This window comes from Nicotiana sylvestris, chromosome 8, assembly GCF_000393655.2.
Source record: "Nicotiana sylvestris chromosome 8, ASM39365v2, whole genome shotgun sequence".
NCBI lineage: Eukaryota > Viridiplantae > Streptophyta > Magnoliopsida > Solanales > Solanaceae > Nicotiana > Nicotiana sylvestris.
In genome coordinates this window covers 194401181-194414288 of record NC_091064.1, presented here as the reverse complement: position 1 = coordinate 194414288, position 13108 = coordinate 194401181, and positions in this window count along the sequence as shown.

The following is a 13108-nucleotide window of genomic DNA, read 5'->3' as shown; positions in this document are numbered from 1 at the left end:
CACACAGACAGAGCACACAGAGATAGGGAGAGATACTAAGAGGGAATATCTGAGAGATCAAATTTTTTGGAAAACAGAAAACTGGAAAAGAATTTTTTGTCTAATAACTCAGACAGACAAAACCAGAAGTTGCTTCCTTTCCTTTTGTTTCTGACTTCACTAAATCTGGACCTGTTATGTGCAACATTGATTTCTCACAACTGAGTCTGCTTGTTTGTTGTTTGTTCTACTCGAAAGTTTGGTTTAGTTGGGGTTGATCTCACTCCAATTGTTTTGTGAGTTGTGGTTGCTACTCTACTGTTTCTTGTTGCTGTTGCTATACTGCCCTGCTGCTACTGTTAGTGCTGTTACTGCTGCTGCATTTGTTCATTGTTACTCTACTGATTGCCCTCTTCTTCAATTGCAAATATTCCCAGGTACACAACCTTTGAACCATGTATTGTTGAAAGTTTGAAGTTGAAGCAGAAATAAAGAAATGAACATCAGTTTATGTTATAGCATTGGTGTAAAAAGATAGTTCGAATGTTAGTTGGGCCTGTATTTTTACTGCAAACTGCAAATATTCTGTATAAACTAGCATACATTCTGTTTAAGATGAACTGTTAGATAGCATGGCTCAACAGTAATGACAGTATGACATAGACAGCATGTTTGATTTAGTATACATTCAGTTCAGTATAACACTTGTTTGGTTTAGTTATGACTCTATAACATAGAGTCATGGTAAGCACTTGTATGTATTTTGCCTAGACCACTGAATTGACAAATCTGTGGTACTAGGTCCGGGATAAATGTATCCCAAACAAACTCTCATGCAGTCGCATTAAGAGTTTGGCTATGAAGGCCAGCTTTCCTGTCAGATTATGTGCTCCAATATAAGTTCGATGTCGGGTCTCGGTATAGATTCCTTGTTTCGAAATAATGTGATGAATGTTGAGGGAAACTAGTAGTTGTTTTGAGGTCAATTAGTCGTAATTTTCCTAATAAAACAGCCAATTTCGTTTATCAATTTCAAATAGGTTAGAGTTAAAAAACAGAACTTGGAGGTCGTTAAATATAACTCAGTATATGTTGTTAGTTTGCTTGCAATCTCACTTAGCAAATTAATAAGCGCGTTCACTCGATGAAGACAAAGCATGAGGTGACTCTCACCTCATAAATATTCAATCAGGTAATCAAACAAACTTAGGTTCGGCAAACATAATAAAGATTCAGTCTGTATTTGTTCAAATAAGTAAGTTCGGTATCATCTTTCTTTTAGAGACACACATAGTAGAAATGTCGTCACTGTAGGATACCTTTCTAAAATAAAGAGACGAGCCTCGCCAAATAAAAAATGCAAATTGCGGGGCCCTCGATAAATAACCATAATAAATATTTTAGAATTCAGGCTAGGCCGTTTAGCGAATCTCACGGTCCTCCACTAAATAATAACGCGCTAGACTCTTCAGGCACGGTTTAAGTAAATTATATTCTTAAATTCGGGTGCACATTGATGTGACCCAAATTCAAATCTCAACGAAGTCGAAATGTGTTAACAACTACGGGTGCATTGATTGTGACGTGGTTCGAGATGCATTTTCACGACGTTGCAATTCTATAAAAATAAATGATAATGATAAAAGCGGTTTTAAACTTAGTAAAAGCACATATAGTCATAACATGTACTTGAATCAGATATTTAGCCATTATAACAATTTAAGCGACCGTGCTAGAACCACGGGATTCGAGGGTGCCTAACACTTTCCCTCGGGTCAACAGAATTCCTTACTTAGAATTTCTGGTTCGCAGACTTCATTTGGAAAAGTCGAAAAATTCCTCAATTTGGGATTCAAGATAAACCGGTGACTTGGGACACCAAAAGCCAAACCTTTCCCAAGTGGCGACTCTGAATTAAATAAATAATCCCATTTCGAATATTGCCACTTAAATTGGAAAAACTCCCCTCGCGCATTCTACCCTTCGGGGCCGGGCGCGCAAAAAGGAGGTGTGACAGCTCTGGCGACTCTGCTGGGGAAAATTAACCCAGAACCACTGGTTCAGGGTTCAAGAATTCGAGCTTAGAATAATTGTTATATTTGGATTTATTATCTGATCTTTATTACATGTTTTTGCATAACGTGCTAAATTTTGTCTTCTACCGCTTTGATATTATCTGAACTGTATATAAACTGTGCCGAAACCCTTCTCTTCTTACCTCCGGGGAGAAGCTCGCTGGTCGAGACTCCCTATTCTGTTAGTGTCGATACCTGAAATAAGAAAGAGGTCGGACAAGTTACAAAGCCGGACGATCTCGCGGGTCCCCGGTACGTAGCCCCCTCCTCGACTCGAGTTGTCCGCTCGGGTACACAGTCTAGAACAAATACCCAGGGTATAAACCTAGTATAACGAAACTTCATGCCGGATCCCTAGTAGGAACGTTTATTTGCATCATGTTGCATTTGACTTAGGGGGCTCAACACAGGGGTTGGGTCCGTCTAGGACTAGCAACCTGAAATGAAAAGACCATCATGTTGCATCCTATTTGTTTCCGTGCATTTATTTATCTCGGACATGCATGCTGACTGACTTTGGAGTATTTGAAAAATATAAACAAAAAAAATAGCAGTGTATAGGGTTAATTTTCTACTTTGAAAAAATAACAATGCCCAATTACTGTCAAAACTCTGCCGAAATTTTGAGATAATAAAAAGGAAAAATGTTTTATTTTCAATAATTTGCTTTACTAAGAAAAAGAAAAACAAAAAGATAGAAAAATAGTCTTTTATTTTTGGAAAGTTGTTTGTTGAAAAACAAAGGAAAGAATTTTGTTCTAAAATAATTCGGTTAATTTTACCGAACTACGCGGGTCTGATTCTCACCGGATGTGAGATACGTAGGCAAACCTCATCGGTTCCGGCCCCAATTTTCAAAAATCCAAAAAAATATATTTTTCTTTAGTTCTTTCTTTATAAATGTTTCTTTAGAAAATACAAAAAAAAAAAGAAATAAAAAATAATATAGAAGTTTTCTTTAAACTCAAATAAAAAAATAAAAATAAAAAATAAAAAAATAAATAGTCTCCTTCTTTCTGAAGTCTTTCATATGAAAAAATGAATTAAGAATTAAAAGCAGCAACAAAAATCCAAAAAAAAAATACTCTTTGCTTTTTAGTCTCTTTTTTGTAAAATGTCCAAAAAAAATATTTGAAAAATTGAATTTCAAAATATTAGGATTTTTCTTTAGAAGTGCTTTTGTAAATAAATAAAACTCAGAATTCCACATCATTTTCTTAAAAGTCCCTCTTTCAAAATTTAAGAGGCAACATCATATACATTCTTTCTCCCGTAGAAAAGGTAAAACAAACAAAAAAAAATCAACCAAACACATTTTCTTTTTGTTTAAAAAAAATAATAAAGAAAAAAAAACATTTCCAAAGTTCAAGTCAAAAACAAATAAATTTTTAGAAGTCTTTCTTTAAAAAAAAAAAAAATCAAAATAAACAAAATTTTCTTTCTTCTTTTAAAGCATTTCTTTCAAAAATTCCAAAAAAAAGGGTTAGTCTAGTTACTCCATTTCCGATGCGAGAACTACGCCGGTTTGATTCTCACCAGATGTGAGATACGTAGGCAACCCTCATCGGGTCCAACCCCACCTTTTGCTAAAATAGCCAAAAATCAATAAATAAATAAAAACGCATCAAATTTTAAATTTTGCCATAAATAAGTTGGGTGGTGTCCAACCTTCCCTTTTGCTAAAAATAGCCAAAAATATGTGTCAAATTTTAAAAGGGTCATAAATAAATCAGGTGACGATGTTTTGTCATAAATAGCCAAACGTTCCCGAAAGGGACGCCGGAAGGCTGACTTTGCATAAACAGCCACCTTTTGGGTCTTGTTTAGCATTTTTGTCCAGTTGACCCGCACAGCCTTAAACTCTTCATCCCCGAAGTGTTTAAAGGTCGTGTTCAAAACTTGATCCCCTCTGTTAAAATATTTTGAGTCAAGTCGTTTTGTTAAAATCACCTTAATAAATGTGCAGGATGAGCACGATGCAAAATGAACATTTTTCAATAATGACCAAAATCCCTGTCAAGTTACGGCTATGGTGGAATGATCTAGGTGTTGAAGGACAAAATGAGGTTAAGAAATATCTGAAAGGTCTTGTGGGTCTGTTGGAAGTCCAGCCCCGGGGAGATATCATAAGAGCTTTGATTACCTATTGGGACCCGGCGCACAATGTTTTCCATTTCTCTGATTTTGAACTCACCCCGACTTTGGAAGAAATGGCCGGATACATCGGGAATACTGAGCTTCCCTTGAGGGAAAAATACTTGGTCGCCCCAAGAGTCGTCACGGTACATCGTTTCCTAGATTCATTGAAAATACCTAGAACAGTCCACAACCCGGATCTAGCAGCCGGATTCTGTACTCCATGCTTCATATATGATAGGTACGGTCATGAGGGGGATTCAATAATCCAATCAACAAACTGTGCAGCAAAGGAGTTCGTCAGAAGTGGGACAAGCACAGACGGGTAGCATTCATGATGATGTTCCTGGGCCTTCTGGTATTTCCAAGGAAAGATGGAAACATTGATTTGAAGATATCTGGGGTCGTCAGCACTTTACTCACGCAAAGTGACAGTACTCTCGCGCCTATGGTGGTATCCGACATCTTTCGAGCTCTCACAGCTTGTAAAGCTGGGGGAAATTTCTTCGAAGGTTGTAACTTGCTCCTACAGATATGGATGACCGAGCACCTCTGCCATCATTCCGAGATTTTGAGCCATGGTTCCCAGGAAAAGACCCGCATAGAAGAATCTTACACGAGAACCAAAGAGATCAGTTTGCCCAAAGGAGTCCTGGCATGGACCTCGTTCTTTCAAGCTCTTACCGCCAGCCAAATACACTGGACGTTGGGATGGTTGCCTGTTAATGAGATCCTATATATGTCTGCAGCTAAAATTCATTTCTTACTGATGGGGCTTAAGAGCATTCAACCTTACGCACCCTGCCGAGTTTTAAGACAGTTCGGAAGATGCCAGACAGTACCTCATGAGGAAGATCTAAGCACTCAAGCAGTTGAGATAAGTCCTAACGGACAGTTCCCAGAAGCAAAGATTCGCCAAATCTGGAATGAGGGTCAATATTTGAAATCAGATACTTGCGTGCGGGATCGAGCCAAAGGAGAAACGGCGCCAGGTTACCTTGCATGGTACAGAAGGGAACTCGAGCATGAAAGGCCAGCTAAGAGACCCCACATCCGGAATTTTACCGAATCATCACAAAAGCAGTGGGATTGGTTAGCAAAAGAAAGAGGCTATTGCGCCGAAATCAGCAGGTTAAAGCAACAAGTGGAAAACTTGAAATATGAACACAACGTGCAAGTTGCTACCGATCTGGGAGAGCGGAACAGGTTGATTCAAGAAAATGAAAAGCTCAGAGCCCAGATCAAACAGATAAGGTTGGATGCAGATAAACAGCCAAGGCGTCGATCAGATGAGCACATGATAAAAAGGCTAAAAAGCGAGATCAGAGAGTGGCAAGATGGTTTGGAGAAATCTGAAAACGTCATAGCAGAGCTCAAAGCACAGTGGGATACAAGAACAGATAAGCATCGCAGATACCTGAATCAATTGGAAGGCAACCACGAGAAGACTGTTGCTAAGATAAAGAGAGAGATGGAAGCACTTGAGATCAAAGCAGCTAGTCAGGCCAAGGATTTCCAAATTGAGAGCAGATACTGGTATGACTCAATAGCCCAGATGAAGTTGGAAATACGGCGATTGGAGCATCAGCATATATAGGATATTCAAGTATTCGAGATATGCAGCGATCAGATAAAACGCCTACTCATAGAAAAGAAGCAAACCAGAGATAGGATCAAAGCCATTGCCCATGCCATCACCAGACGATGTCTGCGATGTGAGAACATGTCCAGTGTTACCTTCCCCTCGGCAGTAATGGTTTATGTCAAGCAGACTATGCACGAGCTGGAGCAACTTGAGAGGGATCTCACGCCTAGGACCGCGGCGAGGCCGAACGATGCCCCGCGGACACCAATTTTCAAAACCATAATGCACTCATAAGTCAAGCCTGTATCTTAGCGTCTTCTGTTTGTTTGTCCATCAGGGTGATTTTCAGTCTATTTTTGAGTCTAGGTTTATTTTTCAAAGTTTGATTTTTGCAGAATGTAGTTTGTAATAGACTGCTTCAATAATAAAGAGTTTGCTTCTTTCACGCCCATTTGTGTTTTTCGAACTACGTAATGATCTGATTCACGTAGGCATCGTGATACGTAGGCAATCCTCATCGGATCTGGTCGCATTTCTTTTACTGCAAAATAAATAAAATAAATAAAGGAAAAACAAAAGAGAAAAAGAAAAGAAAAGAAAGAAAAGGGGAAGAAACTAATAAGAACGCCGGAATGACGCATGCTCTCGTAGCAAACATATAGTAATCCACTTAGCTGTATAGGTGCATCATGCCCAACGTGAGATTAACTATCTGTTATTTGCTACAAATTAACCGTGCGTTTGTCATTGAGCATTTTCCCAGGGTTTTTGGAAAGACGGTTGGTTTGGCGAAAGTCTGGCCTCGCACTCGTACTTCACGAGGTCGAGGAGAAGTGTTCAACCACCTGTTGTTAAGGCCAGAAGCAGTACTCACACTTACTTCACCAGGTCGAAAGGAAGTGTGGAAATGTCTTCAGAAATTCCATTGCAGACGATCCCTGTTTCTGAGGAGAGCTCAATCTCAGCCGTCCTCACACCTGAATCCACAACTGCGGAGGAAAATAGAATCCTACGGCTCCGCATGTTGGAAATGCTGGACGACTGGAACAATGGGAAAGAGCTGCCAAGTGTCGTCCCCGGATTCCCTGAATTATTCTCCAGGTCAAGTGGGACTTCTAATGTCCCCATAAATTATCCTGCTACCCCATTCGGGTACCCAGCCACCTCAGCCTTCTCCGCTGGATCGCCTTCTGAACCTCATCCCCGAATGTCGGCCACTGATGCAAGCATGAACATCTTTACTGCATCGCCTTGCCCGGTTACGGCACAACCTACCACATACAAGCCAAGCTTTGACTCATCATCTTTTACATTCCAAGCCCCATCGTTCTCAATGGAACCAACTAGGTTCGCTACCAATACTAATCCTCTACCGCCTCAGTGCGAGCTTGCACCCGGGCAGGATCAGAACCCCAGATTTGCAGAACAAAATGAGATTGCCAAAAGGATGAGAAGCCTTGAACAAAGTCTGAAGAATATGCAAGGATTGAGCGGGCAAAAGAGCGTCTCTTACGCCGACCTGTGCATGTTTCCTCACGTGCACCTGCCAACGGGTTTCAAGACCCCCAAGTTTGAGAAATACGATGGGCACGGTGACCCCATTGCACATCTTAAGAAATACTGCAACCAATTGCGGGGAGCCGGCGGAAAAGAAGAACTGCTAATGGCATACTTTGGGGAAAGTCTAGTAGGGATAGCTTCGGAATGGTATATGGATCAGGAAATGTCCCGATGGCATATATGGGATGATCTCGCCAGAGATTTTGTAAAACAATTCCAGTATAACATCGACATTGCGCCAGACCGAAACTCTCTGTCGAATTTGAAGAAGAAGCCTTCGGAAAGCTTTAGAGAGTATGCTATTAAGTGGCGTGAACAGGCGTCGAGAGTGAAGCCTCCCATGGATGAAGTGGAAATGGTCACTACCTTTCTCCAGGCTCAAGAGTCTGACTATTTCCAAAACATGATGTCGGCCATGGGTAAGCCATTCGCGGAAGCGATCAAGATTGGAGAGATGGTGGAAAATGGGTTGAAAACGGGAAGGATTTTGAGTCAAGCAGCCATAAGGGCAACCTCTCTGGCCGTCCAAAGCGGGTCTGGAGGAAGGACAAGGGGGAAGAAGAAGGAAGAAGCGACTATGGCAGCCTCTGAAACAAGGGAGTATCGTCACCCCAGGCCCTATTTTCCGGAAAGAGCCCCACAACACTACTACCCCCACTCAAATGTGGCATATGCTCATCAACCTTATATGATCATGAATGCCCAACCTTATAACCATCCACCACAACAAACCAACCGAGGCCCAGCTCCACCTCCCAGAAATCAGCCTCCTTACCGCAACCACTATAACCCACAACCCCCGCAGAATAACTTCCGCCCCCAGGAGCCACCTCGACGGCGGACTTTCACGCCCATCGGTGAACAATACTCTACTTTGTTCCCTAAGCTAGTCCAGTTGGGTTTCTTGCAACCAATTCCCCAAACGAGGCAAAACCCAACATCGCCTTCTTACAAAGCCGGAGTCAGATGCGCCTATCATTCAGGAGCCGAGGGACATGATACAAACGACTGCTGGTCATTGAAAAGAGTGGTCGAAAATTTGATAGAGCAGGGGAAAATAGTGCTAAGGGACGAAGAGATCCCAAATGTGACTAACAATCCATTGCCCGCTCACAATAATGGGCCGCTGATCGGCATGATTTGTGAAGACAAAGAGTTCGACCCTGCTTTGAAAGCCATAATTGCCATTGTCGACATAGGGAAGAAGCCCGAAATGGACCAGAAACCAGAAAAGGGGGAAGAGGCCAAAGCTATAAAGACAGTGCTTGAGAAGAAGGTGGAGAAGAAAGTGGTACCAGCAAAAGGGGAAGTTCTTTACATACCACGAGGTCAAGCTGAGAAGACGCAGAAATCCGGGATCAAAAAGACAAAACCTATGTACGTGCCAAAAGGGGCCTATGTGGTCCGGGGGACGATTCAACCACCTCGGCTGAATGAGCCAGTGGTTATCGGACGCGTGCCACAAAAGCCAATGACCAACCCGTCCACAGTGCCGTGGAATTATCAAAAGACTTTGGTAATGTACAAAGGTAAAGAGGTCATGGGAGAACTTCCAGAAAATACTTTCATTGGAAGGTATTCAAATACCCAAGAACTGAACAACGCCACACAAAGGCGCTTCCCGCCAAAGAAGCCCGTAAGTGTTGAAGAAGCGGAAGTGTTCTTCCAACAAATGAAAATGCCGGATTACGAAGTGATAGATCAGCTGCGCAAGTACCCTGAGCAAGTATCCATGCTGTCATTATTGATGAGGTCAACCGAGCATCAAAAGATCCTGCTGAAAACCCTGAATGAAGCATATGTACCAGTTGAAACCTCGGTGGAGCAACTAGAGCGGATGACAGAAAGATTCTTCGCCGTCAACCAAATCTCTTTCAGCAAGAATGATTTACCCCCGGAAGGAGCAGCACACAACAAGGCTTTGCATCTAACAGTTAAATGCGAAGACTATTATGTCAAGCGGGTAATGTTGGATGGAGGCTCAGGCGTTGACATTTGCCCGCTCTCCACGCTACAAAGGATGGAAATTGGGACCGGCAGAATCCGACCCAACAATGTCTACGTAAGAGCTTTCGACGGCATCAAAAGAGATACCATGGGAGAAATAGACCTGATGTTGGTCATAGGACCAGTCGAATTTCGAGTAACCTTCCAGGTGATCGACATGGACACATCCTACAATTTTCTCCTTGGCAGACCTTGGATCCATGCGGCAGGAGCCGTTCCTTCCACTCTTCACCAGATGGTGAAGTTCGAGTACGAAGACCGAGAGATCGTGGTCCATGGGGAAGATGAGCATGCCATTTATCGGGACCCATCCATCCCGTACCTTGAACCAAGAGAAGGAAGCGAACATACGGTCTATCAAGCTTTCGAGGTTGTACTGGCAGAGCAGCACGAAGAGGGAATACCCTGCCCCCAGCCTTTCTTGTCTAACGCCTCGTTTATGGTGGCCAAAGAAATGATCCGGCACGGATTTAGGCCAGGGAAGGGACTTGGACGAACCCTTCAGGGAATAACAGAACCCGTTACTTTGCCAGTCATCAAGAAACCTTTTGGACTAGGTTTTAAACCTACTCCAGCAGACGAAGAATGGGCAAAGAAAAGGAGAAATGAGGGTTGGAAGTTACCTCGACCGCTGCCGGATTTATACGCGACTTTCATCAGGCCAAGGTACATCGAAGAAGGAGATGATGAGGTCTTCACAGCTGAGGAAATCGAGGAGATATGTGGGGCAATGAGGGAAATGCTCTACGAGATCCACATGGTTCAGCCAGGTGAAGGAACGAGCACTGCTGAGATGCTGTACATGGGGCCGAGCGCCCAACTCCAAAACTGGGAGGCTACGCCATTCCCGACTAGACGGAAGTTCCGGGTAGACCTGTCCTGCCACCTTTCCTGTGTCACAAGTTATCTCCAGGACATAACTTGAACGTTTTCTTCTTTTCAATTGTTGCTTTGAATTCCTAGTTGTAAACATTGTTGTCTTCCAACTTTCCAAAGAAAATATGAAAAAAAAATAAAAATCATCATTGCTTTCCTATTCTTTCTTCTGTTCTGATTTTTATTACTTTTTTCCTTTTATTTTCCTTTTCAGTCCTAATAATGCGGCTTTAAATATGACATGCTTGCGGACTTCACGCCCGGATCACAATGAGTTATTTAACTGCGAATTAATGAACCCAGAACCAGAATATGATGCGGAAGAGGCTTTTAGGGAGATAAACCGAGAGTTGGAATATTTCGAGAATAAACCTAAGCCAAATCTGAATGACACTGAACCGGTAAATTTAGGAACCCCGGAAGAAATCCGGGAGACCAAGATAAGCATTCACACGGACAAGAAAACGCGAGAGGCGATAATTCAACTTCTTTTTGAATTCAAAGACGTGTTTGCTTGGTCATATGATGACATGCCGGGACTAGGTGTTGATCTAGTGGTTCATAAATTGCCGATTCATCCTGATTGTCCTCCAGTTCAACAAAAGCAACGAAAGTTCAAAACCGAGGTCAGTGACAAGATTAAAGAGGAGATCACCAAGCAACTGAAAACAGGAGTGATCCGGGTAGTCCAATATACAACATGGTTGGCGAATGTGGTTCCAGTACCAAAAAAGGACGGGAAAACTCGGGTATGTGTAGATTACCGAGATCTGAACAGAGCGAGTCCCAAAGATAACTTCCCGTTACCCAACATCCACATCCTCGTTGACAATTGTGCCAAACACGAGATACAGTCTTTCGTAGAATGTTATGCTGGGTATCATCAGGTACTGATGGATGAAGAGGACGCCGAGAAAACTGCCTTCACCACGCCTTGGGGCACCTACTGTTACCGGGTCATGCCATTTGGTTTGAAGAATGCGGGGGCTACTTACATGAGGGCCATGACTGCCATTTTCCATGACATGATGCATCAGGAAATAGAGGTGTACGTGGACGATGTGATCGTCAAGTCCAGGACGCAGGATAATCATATCCAAGACTTGAGGAAATTCTTCGAGAGGCTAAGGAAGTATGACCTGAAGCTAAATCCCGCCAAATGTGTTTTCGGAGTTCCGTCGGGCAAACTTTTGGGTTTCATCGTAAGCAGGAGAGGAATTGAGCTAGATCCAACTAAGATAAAATCCATCAGAGATCTGCCTCCCCCGAGAACAAAGAAAGACGTGATGAGTCTTTTAGGCAGGTTAAATTACATCAGTCGGTTCATTGCCCAGCTGACAAGCACGTGTGAGCCCATATTCAAGCTTTTAAGGAAAGATGCGGCAATCAAATGGACAGTTGAGTGTCAAGAAGCCTTTGATAAAGTCAAAGAATACCTTTCGAATCCCCCGGTCTTGGTCCCTCCAGAACCAGGGAGGTCACTTTTCTTGTATCTGACAGTCTTGGAAAACTCTTTCGGCTGCGTCCTCGGGCAATACGACGTAACCGGAAAGAAGGAGCAAGCGATCTACTACTTGAGCAAGAAATTCACTGGCTATGAGGCCAAATACACACTGCTGGAAAGGACATGCTGCGCTCTCACATGGGTTGCTCAAAAGCTAAGACATTATCTCCAAGCCCACACTACATTCCTCATAAGCAGGTTGGATCCTTTGAAGTATATATTTCAGAAACCAATGCCTACTGGGAGACTGGCTAAATGGCAAATCTTGCTTACGGAATTCGACATAGTTTATGTCACCCGCACGGCGATGAAAGCCCAGGCGTTAGCAGATCATTTGGCCGAAAATCCGGTTGATGAGGAATACCAGCCATTGGATACCTACTTTCCAGATGAAGAGGTAAACACCGTAGAAGTGATCTCGGAGGAAGCTCATGTTTGGAAGATGTTCTTTGACGGAGCCGTGAACGCCAAGGGTATAAGGGATTGGGGCAATTTTGATCTCGCCTTCCGGTCAGCATTATCCCGCCACAGCTAGACTGCGTTTCTTTTGCACAAACAATACAGCTGAGTATGAAGCCTGCATTATGGGCATGCATATGGCAATCGATCAGGATGTCGAAAACTTACTGATTATGGGAGATTCTGACCTGATCATCCGGCAAGCTCAAGGCGAGTGGGAAACTCGGGATGTCAAACTTATCCCATACCGACAACATGTGGAGGACCTCAGCAAGCGCTTTACATCAATAGAGTTCAGGTATATTCCGAGGTGTCACAATGAACTGGCAGATGCACTTGCTACTTTGGCTTCAATGCTACCATACCCGGGCAACGCCCACGTCGATCCTTTGGAAATCCAAATCAAGGAAAGACACGGTTACTGCAGTGTAATCGAGGCGGGATCAAATACGCAGCCTTGGTACCATGACATCAAGAAATTCCTGAAGACACAAGAATACCCCGAGCACGCTACTGGAGATCAAAAAAGGACCATTAGGCGACATGCAAGTGGTTTCTTTCTGAGCGGCGAATTGTTGTATAAGAGGACCCCGGACCTCAATCTCCTAAGATGTGTCGATATCGAGGAAGCGAGAAAGATCATGCACGAAGTACACGCAGGTGTGTGCGGACCTCACATGAACGGGTATGTCTTAGCGAAGAAAATCCTTAGAGCAGGTTATTACTGGATGACCATGGAAAAGGATTGCTTCAGCTTCGTTCGGAAATGTCATCAGTGTCAGGTGCACGGTGATTTGATTCATGCACCTCCCACGGAACTGCATCCCATGTCTGCGCCTTGGCCATTTGTCGCCTGGGGCATGGACGTCATTGGACCAATTGAACCAAAGGCCTCGAATGGACACAGGTTTATACTGGTTGCCATCG